This window comes from Entelurus aequoreus, linkage group LG14, assembly GCF_033978785.1.
Source record: "Entelurus aequoreus isolate RoL-2023_Sb linkage group LG14, RoL_Eaeq_v1.1, whole genome shotgun sequence".
NCBI classification, from domain to species: domain Eukaryota; kingdom Metazoa; phylum Chordata; class Actinopteri; order Syngnathiformes; family Syngnathidae; genus Entelurus; species Entelurus aequoreus.
The window spans coordinates 8,462,531-8,482,595 of NC_084744.1; the positions used below are offsets into that span (position 1 = coordinate 8,462,531).

At 39.7% G+C, this 20,065-nt stretch overlaps 1 protein-coding gene across 4 annotated transcripts in view; it reads right to left on the reverse strand.

Annotated features, from left to right (window-relative positions):
* Positions 1 to 20,065, reverse strand: part of LOC133664342 (dehydrogenase/reductase SDR family member on chromosome X-like) — a 214,172-nt gene that overhangs the window by 71,461 nt on the left and 122,646 nt on the right. The window lies entirely within an intron of this gene.

Consider the following 20,065-nt stretch of genomic DNA (forward strand, 5'->3'; position numbering starts at 1 on the left):
AAGGGTTTTCTAATCATCAATTAGCCTTCTGAGCCAATGAGCAAACACATTGTACCATTAGAACACTGGAGTGATAGTTGCTGGAAATGGGCCTCTATACACCTATGTAGATATTGCACCAAAACTCAGACATTTGCAGCTAGAATAGTCATTTAGCACATTAGCAATGTATAGAGTGTATTTCTTTAAAGTTAAGACTAGTTTAAAGTTATCTTCATTCAAAAGTACAGTGCTTTTCCTTCAAAAATAAGGACATTTCAATGTGACCCCAAACTTTTGAACGGTAGTGTATATATATATATATATATATATATATATATATATATATATATATATATATATATATATATATATATACACATATATATATATATATATATATATATATATATATATATATATATATATATATATATATATATATATATATATATATATATATATATATATATATATATATATATATATATATATATATATATATTATATATATATATATATATATATATATATATATATATATATATAATATATATATATATATATATATATATAACATTTCTAAGGGACGGCGTGGCGAAGTTGGTAGAGTGGCCGTACCAGCAATCGGAAGGTTGCTGGTTACTGGGGTTCAATCCCCACCTTCTACCATCCTAGTCACGTCCGTTGTGTCCTTGGGCAAGACACTTCACCCTTGCTCCTGATGGCTGCTGGCTGGCGCCTTGCATGGCAGCTCCCACCATCAGTGTGTGAATGGGTGAATGTGGAAATACCGTCAAAGCGCTTTGAGTACCTTGAAGGTAGAAAAGCGCTACACAAGTATAACCCATTTATCATTTATTTATTTATATATATTTTTAGCACTATGACTCGGGAAGGTTGTTTGCATTGGGTCATATAAGTTGCGTTTGGTATCATTTTAAGCGTGATACGTTAAAGTTAAAGTATCCTTGTCACACACACACTAGGTGTGGCGAAATTATTCTCTGCATTTGACCCATCACCCTTGATCACCCCCTGGGAGGTGAGGGGAGCAGTGATCAGCGGCGATGGCCGCGCCCGGGAATAATTTTTGGTGATTTAACCCCCAATTCCAACCCTTGATGCTGAGTGCCAAGCAGGGAGGTAATGGGTCCCATTTTTATAGTCTTTGGTATGACTCGGCCGGGGGTTTGAACTCACAACCTACCGATCTCACGGTGGCCATAGACATGAATTACCTGTTGTCCACCAGATGGCGATAAATCAGTGTCTAATCCACGGTCTGCAACCCGTGGCTCTGAACAAAATGCAATTAATCGCAATTAAATATTTAAATTGTTAGACACGGCCCTAATGTATATGTTTAGTGAACTAAAGGCAATATATGAAAAACTGACCAATAGTTAGGGCTTAGTTATTTATTGATGTACAAACAACACACTTCCTTGGTTTCCACACTCCCAAACCCAGTCCCGCCTACGGTTTCTTTACTGACCTTTGGATTTTAGAAAGGCTGTCAATAGAATTACATAACCCGGTCCATTGCTTGCATGCGTATTGAGCCGTAAAATAATTTTAACAGCTATTTAAAATCATGTAATAAATCACTCCAGCAACGCAGCACAGATATTTTATTGTAAAGGTAGCTACTATTATGTTGGTCATTTAAAAATAATAATTAAACGGAAAAAAACAGAAAACAACAGAATAACCTCCCAAATAAAATTTTTAAACACACCTCAAATCAGAATTGAGAAATTGCGCACAAATATTGCAATTTTAGGATTTTCCAAAACTATTCAGCCCAGTTTTGGATTTTGTGTGACTTTAGAATATTCATTTTTCTTAATTCAAAGTAGCAGTAGAGTGGAAAAACTAGTTGCCTCTATATTAAAGCTATTATCATATATATCGGATGTATGACAACAAAAGACTCACAAAGTTTGCGAGTAAATAGATATGATCAAAATAGTATCAACCTCACAGAGATTCACGGAGGCGCAGAAATATATGTTTCTGGATCATAGTTTTCCCAAAGTAATCGTTGTTGGCTCTCACAAAGTCTGCTTGATTAGCATTGTTGTTGATGGGGAAGGGATCTGTGGTTACGGATCTCTCAAAATAGCTCGGGATGTCCTTTTCGCCATTTCGGGGGATGTGAAAGTGGACCAGCCTGTCGGTCCATGGCCACATTTGTCTACTAGCAAGTGAGAGATGCATGAATTCTCATCTAGAATGTACTTTGGAGCAAGTTTGAGACCAAGCAGAAGCAGCCGCCATCTTATAGTGTGTCAACAATAGCAGCGTAAAATAGTCCGACTGCGTTAGTGCTTATAATAACAATATCACTCATATTTGGTTAATTTTCAGATCATAACATGTAAATGGAGTATTGTTGGCACTTTCTGGATGTTTTTAGAGAGTATAATGAGAGGACCCTCCATCTGTTGACTCAATTGTTAGATATTTATTTACCATTTAGAATGCATAAAAAAAAGCAGAGCATAAGTGTTTTGACCCACATAAGGATTGTGAATGATAAACAGCACATCTCTAATGTTTGCATATTTCCACTATGACTGTGTGGAGGGAGATGTTGCCAGTGTCGTAGAATTTCTGACCTTTTGACCTATATTACTTGTCTATTAAGAATGTCCGCTCATTTTCAATTCTCTTCTATTTTGTGCCATTGAATGGACCAGTTGTGGGACAAAGGTGAATATGGAGTTATGCCAACCTGTCTACAGAATGTTTAGATTTTCCAAATATGACTAAGAGATACAATGTTGTTTTGGAACAGACAAACCAAAACAAAACAATCATGACGCACTAGATAAAAACAGTGACGCACGAGATAAAAAACAGTGACGCACAAGAGACATATAAAAAATGGCAGAAGACCGGAACTCGACAGTGATTTTGGCTTGTGTGTGTCTTGTTTGCTCCGGAGTAACATGTGGTCTGTCTGCACGGCCAACTCAATTCAACCCGCACTTCTGATAATGGGTAAATAAATTTGTTGTATTAAACTACTTTTGTTGCCTGCTTAAGCTTCGGACAATCCACTACACCAGCGCTGCCTGCAGGAGCAAAGGTCACCGCCTCTGTCCATGGTGCTGAGGACAGAGCACCATCAGACGGGGGCGTGGCAGTGCTGACGGCGAGACACAGCTGGCAGGTGATTAGATTTCACAGGTGGTACGTGTTAATCTAATCATCTGTTGTCTTTAACAGTAAGCGGCCGGGAGCAGGAGGGGAGAGAGGATACGAACGAGGCTGAAAAGTCGTGCTGGAGAGAGAACTTTGCTAAAGCAATTGATCATTAAAAACTTGGTTAAAACTGCACGCTTGGCTCTTGTGCCGTGTCAACAGTGGGACAGCTAGAAACCGACTTCCACAGACTGACCTAATAATATGGTCAAAAATTTTCAGAGCGAAATATTTATAATGGCCGACTAAATTTGTGGCATTTTGTGACGTTTAGACGGTATTTTCACATACTTTGTGGATTGTAAATACAATTGGATATGGTTTAATGCAGGCCTGGGCAATTATTTTGACTCGGGGGCCACATTTAGAGAAAAAAATGTGTCTGGGGGCCGGTATATCTATTTTTAGGAACACTAATACAAAACCTCACAATAATGTCTGATTGAATGCTAAAAACGTTATGACAGACCGCCTTAAAAAACATAATGGAATTTTACATTTGTTATGAACGATAAAACACTGAATATTGACAAAATATGAATGTTAAACCCCCTTTCGATCGACATATTTTACAATCAAGTGAAACGCAACAAAAATGCAACAAACAGTGAAATATGAACGCGAAGGGTACAAAATAAACCCACCTACAATCTGATATATCTGATACATCACTAAGCTCTAGAACAGGGGTAGGGAACCTATGGCTATAGAGCCAGATGTGGCTCTTTTGAAGACCGCATCTGGCTGTCAGATAAATCTTAGCTGACATTGCTTAACGCGATAAGTAATGAATAATTCAGCTGGTAATCACAGTGTTTAAAATAAAGTTCAAAATATAAAACATTCTCATGCATTTTAATCCATCCATCCGTTTTCTACCGCACCTGTTCAAGAAGTCGCATTAATGGTAAGAAGTATTTTATTTATTATTGGTTAGCTTCAGAATAACAATGTTATTCAAAAGAATAAGAGACTTATTATACTCTAAGAATGTTGGTCTTACTTAAAAATGCACTGCACACATCTAGTTGTATTCAGTGTTAAAAAATATTATATGGCTCTCACGGAAATACATTTTAAAATATTTGGCTTTCATGGCTCTCTCAGCCAAAAAGGTTCCCGACCCCAGCTCTAGAACTTTGTTGTGAAAATCTCCTTCCGCTTCTGTGGAAAGGCTTCCCGCCCACACTGCTTGGTGCCTCATCTGAGCTGCTGTGACGTAGATGACCATAGTAACTAATTAGATGACCATAGTAACTCATAAGATTACCATAGTAACTGGTATATCATCCAAAAGCACAGATTCCAACCAGACTTAGTATAGTTGAAGACTTACGGTCATTAGAAAACATCACTGCACATCATAATGGCAGCTACACTTTCCATCTTAAAGACCTCAAACATTTTTTGGGGAATGTCCGGCGGGCCAGATTGAAAAGCTCAACGGGTCGCGTGTGGCCCCCGGGGCCTTGATTTGCCCAGGTCTGGTTTAATGTATACAATGAAACACAATTAAGCATATAAAGTCACGACGTCCGTTGTGTCCTTGGGCAAGACACTTCACCCTTGCTCCTGATGGGTCCTGGTTAGCGCCTTGCATGGCAGCTCCCGCCATCAGTGTGTGAATGTGTGTGTGAATGGGTGAATGTGGAAATTACAACCCATTTACCATTTAAAGTCAACTTGTTTTTACACTCTACTGCAGGGGTCACCAACCTTTTTGAAACCAAGAGCTACTCCTTGGGTAGTGATTAATGTGAAGGGCTACCAGTTTGATACACACTCAAATAAATTGCCAGAAATAGCCAATTTGCTCAATTTACCTGTAACTCTATGTTATTATTAATAATTAATGATATTTACACTTAATTGAACGGTTTAAAAGAGGAGAAAACATGAAAAAAATGAAAATTAAATTTTGAAACATAGTTTATCTTCAATTTCGACTCTTTAAAATTCAAAATTCAACCGAAAAAAAGAAGAGAAAAACTTTAAAAAATAATTTATGTAACATCATTAGTAATTTTTCCTGATTAAGATTCATTTTAGAATTTTGATGACATGTTTTAAATAGGTTAAAATCCAATCTACACTTTGTTAGAATATATAACAAATTGGACCAAGCTATATTTCTAACAAAGACACATCATTATTTCTTCTAGATTTTCCAGAACAACATTTTTAAAAGAAATTCAAAAGACTTGGAAATAAGATTTAAATTTGATTCTACAGATTTTCTAGATTTGCCAGAATAATTTTTTTGAATTTTAATCATAATAAGTTTGAAGAAATATTTCACAAATATTCTTCGTCGAAAAAACAGAAGCTAAAATGAAGAATTAAATTAAAATGTATTTATTATTCTTTACAATAAAAAAAAACTATTTTTTACTTGAACATTAACTTAAATTGTCAGGAAAGAAGAGGAAGGAATTTAAAAGGTAAAAAGGTATATGTGTTTAAAAATCCTAAAATAATTTTTAAGGTTGTATTTTTTCTCTAAAATTGTCTTTCTGAAAGTTATAAGAAGCAAAGTAAAAAAAATAATGAATTTATTTAAACAAGTGAAGACCAAGTCTTTAAAATATTTTCTTGGATTTTCAAATTCTATTTGAGTTTTGTCTCTCTTAGAATTAAAAATGTCGGGCAAAGCGAGACCAGCTTGCTAGTAAATAAATACAATTTAAAAAATAGAGGCAGCTCACTGGTAAGTGCTGCTATTTGAGCTATTTTTAGAACAGGCCGGCGGGCTACTCATCTGGTCCTTACGGGCTACCTGGTGCCCGCGGGCACCGCGTTGGTGACCCCTGCTCTACTGCTTCTTTAAGACCAAATTCCAGGTTGTAGAAGTTTTTTTTTGCATTTGAAGTCAAAAGACTTTAGTAACGTTTATTAAGACTTAAAAGACAAATATGAAACGTATTAAATGGGCAAATGCTTTTAGTAAAGCAGTTGAAGTTTAAGTGCTGCTGTATTTTTACATTAAGACATAATCATTTGTATCTGCCCGAACACACACACACACACACACACACACACACACACACACACACACACACACACACACACACACACACACACACACACGCACACACACACACATCCTTGCTTCCCAGTTTTAATCCAAGCTTTTGGTTTCAGGCAGAACGTGTTGCTTTCAAGTGCAGCGTGACTAAAGTTAGTGGACAGGCAAAGCTGCCTGTGGCCAACATGCATAAATACCTTGTATCTGAATGTGTCTGAATAATTCAAACTTCACTGTTTCATAGTTCAATTGTCCCCCAAAGACAGACCCATGGAGAACGCCAAGTCACGAGACAAACCGACACTAAACGCAATCAAATCGCACATTTGATTTTTGAAATAGTTCCATTAATTTGCAGCTATACCAATGTGGAAGTTGCTTCTTCGCAGTCCCACTGCGTGCAGGTTTTAACGATCATATGTTTTAACAAAGTTCTCTCTCCAGCAGGACGCGACTTTTCAGCCACGTCCGTATCCTCTCTCCCCTCCTGCTCCCGGCCGCTTACTGTTACAGACAACAGATGATTAGATTAACACGTACCACCTGTGAAATCTAATCACCTGCCACCTGTGTCTCGCTGCCACGCCCCCGTCTGATGGTGCTCTGTCCGCAGCACCATGGACAGAGGCGGTGACCTTTGCTCCTGCAGACAGCGCTGGCCACACCTCCCTCCACAACCAAGTTTGAGGATATGCACTTCTCACTTATGGGGTATCAACATTAACTCCACAACTTAAAGGCCTACTGAAATGAAATGTTCTTATTTAAACGGGGATAGCGGGTCCATTCTATGTGTCATACTTGATCATTTCGCGATATTGCCATTTTTGGCTGAAAGGATTTAGTAGAGAACATCGACGATAAAGTTCGCAACTTTTGGTCTCTGATAAAAAAAAGCCTTGCCTGTACCGGAAGTAGCGTGACGTAGTCAGTTGATTTCCTCCTCATAATTTCCTATTGTTTTCAATGTAGCTAGAGCGATTCGGACAGAAAAAGCGACGATTACCCCATTAATTTGAGCGAGGATGAAAGATTCGTGGATGAGGAACGTTAGAGTGACGGACTAGAATGCAGTGCAAGACATATCTTTTTTCGCTCTGACCGTAACTTAGTTACAAGCTGGCTCATTGGATTCCACACCCTCTCCTTTTTCTATTGTGGATCACAGATTTGTATTTTAAACCACGATAAAAACTTTATCGACGATAAAGTTTGCAACTTTTGGTCGCTGATAAAAAAGCCTTGCCTGTACCGGAAGTAGCGTGACGTCACAGGTTGAAGGGCTCCTCACATCTGCACATTGTTTACACCAGCAGCGAGAGCGATTCGGACAGAGAAAGCGACGATTACCCCATTAATTTGAGCGAGGATGAAAGATTCGTGGATGAGGAAAGTGAGAGTGAAGGATTAGAGTGCCGTGCAGGACGCCAGGGTGTATCTTTTTTCGCTCTGACCGTAACTTAGGTACAAGGGCTCATTGGATTCCACACTTTCTCCTTTTTCTATTGTGGATTTGTATTTTAAACCACCTGGGATACTATATCCTCTTGAAAATGAGAGTCGAGAACGCGAAATGGACATTCACAGTGACTTTTATCTCCACGACAATACATCGGTGAAGCACTTTAGCTTCGGAGCTAACGTGATAGCATCATGCTTAACTGCGGATAGAAACAGAAGAAACATGCCCCTACTACTATTACTACTATTACTTCTACTATCAGGAGACACCGAACCAAACTCTGGACCTGTAACCACACGGTTAATGCTGTCCAGCCTGGCGAAGCCTAGCAATGCTGTTGCTAACGACGCCATTTAAGCTAACTTAGCTACGGGACCTCGACAGAGCTATGCTAAAAACATTAGCTCTCCACCTACGCCAGCCCTCATCTGCTCATCACGACCCGTGCTCACCTGCGTTCCAGCGATCGACGGCGCGACGAAGGACTTCACCCGATCATCGGTGCGGTCGGCGGCTAGCGTCGGATAGCGCGTCTGCTATCCAAGTCAAAGTCCTCCTGGTTGTGTTGCTGCAGCCAGCCGCTAATACACCGATCCCACCTACAGCTTTCTTCTTTGCAGTCTTCATTGTTCATTAAAAAATTGCAAAAGATTCACCAACACAGATGTCCAGAATACTGTGGAATTTTTCGATAAAAACAAACGCTGTTTGTATTGGGACACAATGGTGTTCCAATACTTCCGTTCAATCCGTGACGTCACGCGCAAACGTCATCATACCGAGACGTTTTCAGCCGGATATTTCCCGGGAAATTTTAAAATGTCACTTTATAAGTTAACCCGGCCGTATTGGCATGTGTTGCAATGTTAAGATTTCATCATTGATATATAAACTATCAGACTGTGTGGTCAGTAGTAGTGGCTTTCAGTAGGCATTTAACATTCTAGAACCTTTGGGTGAAAGCTTAACTGATTAATTGAGGCATGTGAACGGATAAAAAAGCTGCTGAAAAGATGATTCTTGAACACAACGTCACCAAAAAAAGGACAGTAGTTCAGGTCTATGACCACTTATCACGCTTTAAATGAAAGCAAATGCAACTTATATGACCCAATGCAAAACAACCTTTCCTAGTCATGGTGCAAAAAATATATATATTCATTAGCGCATTACTTTGACAGCCCTTCAAAAAATACATACATTTTACAAATTCAAACTGATATTTACTAATTTCTTCGCTTGTAATGTGTTTGTTTTGTCCAGTGAACCAACAAAAAAAAGAAGCTTTAGAACAGGGGTGTCCAAACTACGGCCTACGGGCCATGTACGGCTCGCCGGCGTCTTCAATTTGACCGCGAGACATCATCAGGCATGGGATTTGAACTTAATGTAAAAAACTTTAAAAAGTTTTTCAGCAATTCAACATGCAAAAAAACCCACCATATAAAGATGTTTTAGTGTTTAAAGAATTGAAAAGTGATAAACAGAGTTGACATAAATACATACCCCATTCCTCCAAATGAATCACTATGTCTGTTTCAGTCAAAATGTTATTCAGTCACTACAGTAATTATAACTTGTGTTCTCATCCACAGGAACCACATGGGTTAGCCTACTCTATACAGTATTTACAACCTTACTAGTGTTCACTTCACAGCCACACATGGTTCATCTAGTTATTGACATCATTTACACATCACTATGTCTGTTTCAGTCACTATGTTATTCAGTCACTACAGTAATTACAACTTGTGTTCTCATCCACAGGAACCACATGGGTTAGCCTACTCTATACAGTATTTACAACCTTACTAGTGTTCACTTCACAGCCACAAATGGTTCATCTACTTATTGACATCATTTATACATCACTATGTCTGTTTCAGTCACTATGTTATTCAGTCACTACAGTAATTACAACTTGTGTTCTCATCCACAGGAACCACATGGGTTAGCCTACTCTATAAAGTATTTACAACCTTACTAGTGTTCACTTCACAGCCACATGTGGTTCATCTAGTTATTGACATCATTTACACATCACTATGTCTGTTTCAGTCACTATGTTGTTTAGTCACTACAGTAATTACAACTTGTGTTCTCATCCACAGGAACCACATGGGTTAGCCTAGTCCATACAGTATTTACAACCTTACTAGTGTTCACTTCACAGCCACATGTGGTTCATCTAGTTATTGACATCATTTACACATCACTATGTCTGTTTCAGTCACTATGTTATTCAGTCACTACAGTAATTACAACTTGTGTTCTCATCCACAGGAACCACATGGGTTAGCCTAGTCTATACAGTATTTACAACCTTACTAGTGTTCACTTCACAGCCACAGATGGTTCATCTAGTTATTGACATCATTTACACATCACTATGTCTGTTTCAGTCACTATGTTGTTTAGTCACTACAGTAATTACAACTTGTGTTCTCATCCACAGGAACCACATGGGTTAGCCTAGTCCATACAGTATTTACAACCTTACTAGTGTTCACTTCACAGCCACATGTGGTTCATCTAGTTATTGACATCATTTACACATCACTATGTCTGTTTCAGTCACTATGTTATTTAGTCACTACAGTAATTACTAATAGCTCTGACATGAGCCTTCCTGGCAAATTTATGACCAGCTTGCATTTTTCTTTTTGTTTCTGTTTTAGTGGATTCTGCCTTGAATTTTATAGCCACTTCCTGGTTCCATGACCCGCCCTATCTTGCCTCTGATTGGCCTGTCCCTAATGTTTTCCCCATAATCTTAACCAATCGTGATTTATCATAGTAAACCAACCAATCAATCATGGATGTTCTTATACGTAAACCAATCATCATTGAAGTTTCCCGTATATTTTGTGGAGTTGCTTCGCTACGTAGCTTCGATTTTTAATGTAATAATTTTGAATGGAAAACCATAGTTTTTACCACTGGATTATCAAAAAAAAACGTACTCATTACAGGAATACCGTAGTTGATGGCAGGTATGGCAAAGAGATGGATCAAGATTTTAACACACATCGTAGGTCCGAAAAAAACGAAAAATATTTTTGTATATTTTTACAGAGATAAAAAAAAGACGGATTTCCGACTGTAGACGGAAAAATCACATGCTTGATGTCATGTAGAACTGGCTGCAGGGAGATTTTCATTCATTTTAAAAGTCAGATTAAACCAGGGGTCGGCAACCTTCAGCATACAAAGAGCCGTTTGAGCCCATTTCTCCCCAAATAAAACCCACCTAGAGCCGCAAACTCTGTTTGATTCCTAAAATAACAATAACACCACTTAGAGTTTCGTTACAATTACGCTATTGAAATTATGAAATCAAACACTTGACAAAAAACGACTCACATTTTATTTCTGGGTATAACGAAGCAAATCACCAAATTATTTTGAACATTAGACTGGTCCTTCACTTATTCATGATTTTTTTTCAAAATCAACTCGCTACAATATTCTAAAGGCAAAGAACAGCGGCATATTTAATTTGATTAAAAAGGGGAAAAAACAACCTCGTCATCAATGAAAGCAAATAAATAAAAATGTAAATAAATCAAATGTTTCTCTTTTTTGATCCGTCCATTGCTAGCTTACCAGGGATTTACCGCTAAAAACAATACAATTTCTTGGCAGCAAGAGATGACGATATATTCAAATATGTTTTATTTTCATATGACAAGATCCCAGAACTCTCTAAAATAACAACTGTTAACCTAAAATAAACTAACTAAATAAGATAAAATGTTATTAATTAAGTAGCCATTATTTGTTGACATTTTGTTTCAAAGCCAAAGGGAGCCACGGCAGAGGCATGAAAGAGCCGCGGGTTGCAAACCCCTGGATTAGACACTGATTTATCGCCATCTAGTGTACAAGAGGTAATTCAGGTCAATGACCATTTATCATGCATTGAATAAAACCAAAAGCCACTTATATGACCCAATGCAAACAACCTTCCCTAATCATAGTGTGAAAAAAAACAAAAAACAAAACAAAAAAAAAACACAAAATGCCAACAGACATGGTAAAAATTAACACAATATAACACAATTTGTAGATATTATTTGTTGACATTGTGTTTCAAAGCCAAAGGGAGCCACGGCGGAGGCATGAAAGAGCTGCGTGCGGCTCCAGAGCAGCGGGTTCAGAACCCTGGATTAGACACTGATTTATCCCCATCTGGTGGACAACAGGTAATTCAGGTCTATGACCACTTATCACACTTTGAATTAAACCAAACACAATTTAGATGACCCAATGCAAACAACCTTCCCTAGTCATGGTGCAAAAAAATAATAATCCAACCAACATAAAATGCCAACAGACATGGTAACAATTAACACAATATAACACAATTTGTAGATATCATTTGTTGACATTTTGTTTCAAAGCCAAAAGGAGCCACGGCGGAGGCATGAAAGAGCTGGGTGCGGCTCCAAATCCGCGGGTTTCAGAACCCTGGATTAGACACTGATTTATCACCATCAGGTGGACAACAGGTAATTCAGGTCTATGACCACTTATCACACTTTGAATGAAACCAAACACAAGTTATATGACCCAATGCAAACAACCTTCCCTAGTCATGGTGCAACAAAAAAAAATACAACCAACACAAAATGCCAACAAACATGGTCACGCGTAACACAATACAATACAAATTGTAGATATTATTTGTTGACATTTTGTTTCAAAGCCAAAGGGAGCCACGGCGGAGGCATGAAAGAGCCGCGGGTTGCAGACCCCTGGATTAGACACTGTTTTATCACCATTCGGTGGACAACAGGTACTTCAGGTCTATGGCCACTAATCACACTTTGAACAAAACCAAACTCAACTTATATGACCCAATGCAAACAACCTTCCCTGGTCATGGTGCAAAAAATGCCAACAGACATAGTCCCACATAACACAATATATTAACATTTTAAAATTTTATAAAAAATATGTCGATGCACCATTAAAAATCCCACAGGTGAACAGGCTAAATGGGAACAGGTGGGTGCCATGATTGGGTATAAAAGCAGCTTCCACGAAATGCTCAGTCATTCACAAACAAGGATGGGGCGAGGGTCACCACTTTGTCAACAAATGCGTGAGCAAATTGTCAAACAGTTTAAGAACAACATTTCTCAACCAGCTATTGCAAGGAATTTAGGGATTTCACCATCTACGCTCTGTAATATCATCAAAAGGTTCAGAGAATCTGGAGAAATCACTGCACGTAAGCGATGATATTACGGACCTTCGATCCCTCAGGCGGTACTGCATCAAAAAGCGACATCGGTGTGTAAAGGATATCACCACATGGGCTCAGGAACACTTCAGAAAACCACTGTGAATAACTACAGTTGGTCGCTACATCTGTAAGTGCAAGTTAAAACTGTACTATGCAAAGTGAAAGCCATTTATCAACAACACCCAGAAACGCAGCGGCTTTGCTGGGCCCGAGCTCATCTAAGATGGACTGATGCAAAGTGGAAAAGTGTTCTGTGGTCTGACGAGTCCACAGAACATTTGTCCACTTTTTTTTTTCACAAATTGTTTTTGGAAACTGTGGACGTTGTGTCCTCCGGACCAAAGAGGAAAAAAAACATCTGGTTTGTTCTAGGCGCAAAGTGTAAAAGGCAACATGTGTGATGGTATGGGGGTGTATTAGTGCCCAAGACATGGGTAACTTACACATCTGTGAAGGCACCATTAATGCTGAAAGGTACATACAGCTTTTGGAGCAACATATGTTGCCATCCAAGCAACGTTACCATGGACTTGATTGAGACTTTTATTAGTAGGTTGCACAGTGAAGTACATATTCCGTACAATTGACCACTAAATGGTAACACCCGAATAAGTTTTTCAACTTGTTTAAGTCGGGGTCCACTTAAATTGATTCATGATACAGATATATACTATCATATATACTATCATCATAATACAGTCATCACACAAGATAATCACATTGAATTATTTACATTATTTACAATCAGGGGTGTGGAGGGCGGGGGGGTGGGGGGGGGGCGGGGGGGGATATGGACATCAAGTAGTGGACATAGAGAGAGAGAGAGAGAGAGAGAGAGATCAGAAGGCATAAGAAAAAGAAAAAGTATCTGCATTTGATTGTTTACATTTGATTATTAGCAATCCGGGGAGGGTGTTAGTTTAGGGTTGTAGCTGCCTGGAGGTGAACTTTTATTGCGGTTTTGAAGGAGGATAGAGATGCCCTTTCTTTTATACCTGTTGGGAGCGCATTCCACATTGATGTGGCATAGAAAGAGAATGAGTTAAGACCTTTGTTAGATCGGAATCTGGGTTTAACGTGGTTAGTGGAGCTCCCCCTGGTGTTGTGGTTATGGCGGTCATTTACGTTAAGGAAGTAGTTTGACATGTACTTCGGTATCAGGGAGGTGTAGCGGATTTTATAGACTCAGGACGCCCCTGCTTATTTCAGCAAGACAATGCCAAGCCACGTGTTACAACAGCATGGCTTCGTAGTAAAAGAGTGCGGGTACTAGACTGGCCTGCCTGTAGTCCAGACCTGTCTCTTGTTGTAAATGTGTGGTGCATTATGAAGCCTAAACGGGAGACCCCCGGACTGTTAAACAACTTAAGCTGTACATCAAGCAAGAATGGGAAAGAATTCCACCTGAAAAGATTCAAAAATTGGTCTCCTCAGTTCCTAAACGTTAAGTTTCTCAGTTGGAACATTGCTTGATTGATTGATTGAAACTTTTACTAGTAGATTGCACAGTACAGTACATATTCCGTACAATTGACCACTAAACGGTAACACCCAAATACGTTTTCAACCTGTTTAAGTCGGGGTCCACGTTAATCAATTCATGGTAAATTAAATTAAATTAAATATCTTGTCTTTGCGGTCTCTTCAATTGAATATAAGTTAAAAAGGATTTGCAAATCATTGTATTCTGTTTTTATTTACCATTTACACAACGTGCCAACTTCACTGGTTTTGGGTTTTGTGTATATATAGTTACTTTACATGCTGTCAGCTTTCGGACCAAAATCAGTTTTTTTTAACCCATTGCGGCCCCCAGGGCAAAAACTTTGGACACCCCAGCTTTAGAAGTATGAGGCAAGGAGAAGAAAGCTCCTACTTTTATCTGATTGATCAAATCAGAGCTGGTGAAAAGAGGAGAAAGCTTGCCAAAGGGCGTTTGGACAGGGATGTTAAGTGTCCTGCCTCACATACTAATGAGACTCCATTACAGGCTCATTCAAGCACAGACATACACACATTGTCATTCCGTGCACAAGCATCTGGCAGCAGTCAGCCCGTGTCCCTAATGCCTCAGTGCCTGCCAATTACAAAAGAAGTGATCAATGGCGCCGCACACTCGTTGAAGGAAACGGGCTTGAATGACGGCAGCTACACGTGAGTCGGACTGCAGCCAACTGGCCTCCAGCTCATCTTACCGAGCCTGCCAGCAAAGGCAGCTCGCTCCCCAGCTGGTGGCGCTATTCACAATGTCGTGTTTTGGTGCCTCCAACAAGAAAAGACAGTAAGGTCGAACAATCCCGCATATCAAAGTAAAACGTGTCATTTGGATTTAAAATAGAGGTTCCATTTTATATTTTAAGTACTGTCATTTCTTTCAATTTTATAAATAACCGGCACAGAAAAAACTAATGGGCCGATATTGCATTTTACGATATATTGTCTCACAAATTATTGCCAATAAACAAAATGTATTGTCCGCCTTATTTTGACACCAAACTAATTAAGCCATAGTAATGCAGGTACCTAAAACGCAGTATGTGTATTTCTCATTAGTATTTTTTACCATTGTACAGTAATTATCCATCTATCCATCCATCTTCTTCCGCTTATCCAAGGTCGGGTCGCGGGGGCAGCAGCCTAAGCAGGGAAGCCCAGACTTCCCTCTCCCCAGCCACTTCGTCCAGCTCCTCCCGGGGGATCCCGAGGCGTTCCCAGGCCAGCCGGGAGACATAGTCTTCTCAACGTGTCCTGGGTCTTCCCCGTGGCCTCCTACCGGTCGGACGTGCCCTAAACACCTCCCTAGGGAGGCGTTCGGGTGGCATCCTGATCAGATGCCCGAACCACCTCATCTGGCTCCTCTCCATGTGGAGGAGCAGCGGCTTTACTTTGAGCTCCCCCCGGATGACAGAGCTTCTCACCCTATCTCTAAGGGAGAGACCCGCCACCCGGCGGAGGAAACTCATTTGGGCCGCTTGTACCCGTGATCTTGTCCTTTCGGTCATAACCCAAAGCTCATGACCATAGGTGAGGATGGGAATGTAGAGAGAGCTTTGCCTTCCGGCTCAGCTCCTTCTTCACCACAACGGATCGATACAGCGTCCGCATTACTGAAGACGCCTGTCCATCTCACCATCCACTCTTCCCTCACTCGTGAACAAGACTCCGAGGTACTTGAACTCCTCCACTTGGGGCAAGATCTCCTCCCCAACCCGGAGATGGCACTCCACCCTTTTCCGGGCGAGAACCATGGACTCGGACTTGGAGGTGCTGATTCTCATCCCAGTCGCTTCACACTTCACAGATCCTGGCCAGATGAAGCCATCAGGACCACGTCATCTGCAAAAAGCGGAGACCTAATCCTGCAGCCACCAAACCGGATCCCCTCAACGTCTTGACTGCGCCTAGAAATTCCGTCCATAAAAGTTCTGAACAGAATGGGTGACAAAGGGCAGCCTTGGCGGAGTCCAACCCTCACTGGAAACGTGTCCGACTTACTGCCGGCAATGCGGACCAAGCTCTGGCACTGATCATACAGGGAGCGGACCGCCACAATCAGACAGTCCGATACCCCATACTCTCTGAGCACTCCCCACAGGACTTCCCGAGGGACACGGTCCAAAGCCTTCTCCAAGTCCACAAAAATGAACAATGTTTAATTATCTTAAATATGTAAGAAAAATGCACTCTTAAAGGGGAACTTCTTGGAATTTGGTCTATCATTCACAATCCTTATGTAAGACAATAACACATGTTGTTATTATTTTATGCATTCTAACCCGTAAATAAATGTGTGGGGGGGGGGGGGGGTGTAGCCAGCGCTGCCTAGAGGAGCAAAAGTCACCGCCGCTGTCCGTGGTGCTGAGGACGAGCGCCATCGGGCAGGGGCGGGGCAGGGGCGGGCATGTGCTGACGGCGAGACACAGCTGGCGGGTGATTCGATTTCACAGGTGGTATGTGTTAGTCTAATCATCTGTTGTCTTTAAGAGTGAGCAGCCGGGTGCGGGAGGGGTTAGGAAGTTTGGAGAGGGACTGGAAAGTCCTGGAAGAAAACGTAATATTTGATGGTTGTGTGGAAAAACATTAAACCTGTTGTCAAATCTGTACGCTTGTGTACTTTGACGTGCATATCTGTGGAGCCGCACGACAGCGACGTCCACATGTCTATCATTCACAATCCTTATGTAAGACAATAAAACACGTTGTTATTTTTTTTATGCATTCTAACTCGTAAATAAATGCTAACAAAAGTCAGTTAATGACGGGGTCAAAGAGAGTCGCTCTATTCCACCTATAATGCGTTCTGAAAAACATCCAAAAACCTCAATCAATGTTTTATATACACACTGTAAGCATATATGTAGTATCTAGTAACATTCATAATAACATGTAATATTTACATATTTTGATCATTTTACGCATATGTCGGCGTATTAATTTCACAGATGCATCACAACGTTCACTTTCCCTTCTTCTACTAATCATGGCAGACTTGATGAGAGACAACAAAGACTACTTTGGGACAAATGATGATCCAGAAACTTCTATTTTTGAGCCTGAATATAAGGAGGATGATCTACAAGTTTTAGAAGCTGTGTGCTAAACAGATGCAGCTTATTTAAATACTAAGCGTCATGTAGCAATATTACTAAGTGCTAAACAAGATGTATAAACATAATACAACAATCACTTACTGTACAATGTCTGCTCTCACTGGGATAAAGACTGATGGGGTGTTTATATCTTCCCCTTTACATCAACAATTCATCATAATCCTCACAAAGGGTTGGAAAAAAAGTGTTTTTTCGTGTCTTTCGCGCCATCTCCGGGTCTAAGTTGGATGTCAAAGTTGACCAACTTGTGGGTTTATGTCCACAACCTTCTACTATCCAGGTGAGAGACATGATTTATAATCTAGAATTAACTTTCACCAACTAAGAGGCGATGCAGCAGCTCAATATGTCAATATAGCAGCATAAGCTAGTTAGCTCTCTGTGATCACGGCGCCGCTAAAAATAGTTCCTCTGCGTTAGCGCTTATAATAACAACATCGCTAATACTTGGTCAATACTTGGGCTTTACGAGCAGAATAGCGTATTGCCATCAGCTCGGTTGTTAGCCACCACGTACTTGCCGTATTTAACGAGTTAGAATGCATAAAAAGAAACGTGATCTTGTCAGAATAATTGTATCTAAGTTATCACAAAACTTTGTGTTGCCATGAGTTCCCGGCGAGAGGACAAAAAAGCTGTCTTTGATCTTACCAAGCAGAAGGCTTGTAAAACTCCACTGTGTACGATGGGAAGCGACATGAAGGCGTCGGTTTCTTTGATCTATTGTAATCCACAGGGAGATTTTGTCTTGACCCGAGATCTACAAAGTGGAGAGGAAGCAGGACCTGACGCAAGCTCCAGTTATCTTTTCTTTGAACGGTTTTATGACTGACGGCAACGGCTGTTTACGACCCCCCTTCCTTTAGAAACAGCTGTTGCCATGTAATCAGGGAAAGTCCAAATAAAAGAGGAGGTATGCAAACCTTTCGCCAGAGCGTGGTGGAAGACTGTACAAAGAGTACAGACCAGACGTTTCTCCTCAATGAGCTAAATTGAATTCTGTCTCTGTTTGATTCCTTGCTTCTTGTCTGTTTAATAGATGTCATCAGTGTTTGAACCTCACATCTTCTTGTCTTACATAAGGATTGTGAATGACAGGCAACACTCCAAAAAAGTGCACTTCCTCTTCAACATCATATTGCCAAAGTCCTGTACATTGATAGGCGTGTCGCTATTTAAGTGAAGTTACACACAACACAAAAGGAAATAAATGTATGCTTTTCTTTGGACAGCAACAATACACTAGTCCATGTACCGTATTTTTCGGACTATAAGTCGCAGTTTTTTTCATAGTTTGGCCGGGGGTGCGACTTATACTCAGGAGCGACTTATGTGTGAAATTATTAACACATTACCGTAAAATATCAAATAATATTATTTAGCTCATTCACGTAAGAGACTAGACGTATAAGATTTCATGGGATTTAACGATTAGGAGTGACAGATTGTTTGGTAAACGTATAGCATGTTCTATATGTTATAGTTATTTGAATGACTCTTACCATAATATGTTACGTTAACATACCAGGCACGATCTCAGTTGGTTATTTATGCCTCATATAACGTACACTTATTCAGCCTGTTGTTCACTATTCTTTATTTATTTTAAATTGCCTTTCAAATGTCTATTCTTGCTGTTGGCTTTTATCAACTGAATTTCCCCCAAAAATGCGACTTATACTCCAGCGCGACTTATATGTTTTTTCCTTCTTTATTATGCATTTTCGGCCGGTGCGACTTATACTCCGGAGCGACTTCAGTGTTTCCCACACATTAATTTATTTGTGGCGGCCCGCCACGAAAGAATTACGTCCGCCACAAATTAAAAAATAAAAATAAATTTATTTTTTTTATTATTGTTTTTGTTTTTTTGTCCTCTCCAGTTTCTCAGGCAAATCATATAGTTGATGTAGATGCCCATATCGGCTGTTCAGATTTACTTTACAAAAGAGAAGTGTAGGATACTTCTCTTGTTGCCTTATTTGTATTTGACTTTATTAAATGTATTTATATTAGAAACACAACATGTGTATATAACAAAGGGTGCAAAGTCTGCAGGCAGTAGGAAACACATGGTTAAGAAGTGTAGGGAGTAAAACTGATGGCAGTCTAAAGTTCAAGATTTTTGGAGCTCTTTGTTCAGTGGATCAGATGTTTGATGAAGCTCTGTGTCTATCTACCACCACTACTGTTTTCTGTTTATTTGTTACTGACTGTGGCAGGACACCTCTGCCTCTGTTTCACTTTATGTTGCTGGTAAATAATATGCTTGTAGTAGTAGGCTAAAGTTAAATTATTTAGTACGCACTAATTAAAGGGGCAGAGTTTTGAGACATTTTAGCTTTTATATTTTATAAGATATATTTTTTGTAAGAACCACAATTAATAAATATATTTCAGTGAATAACTTATTGTTCAAATCTGTATATAAATATGTACATAAAGTGTTGTAATTATATTGTAAAATGGATGGATGGATGGACGTTTAAAACAAAACTGTTATCATTAATTAGTAAGTATACATT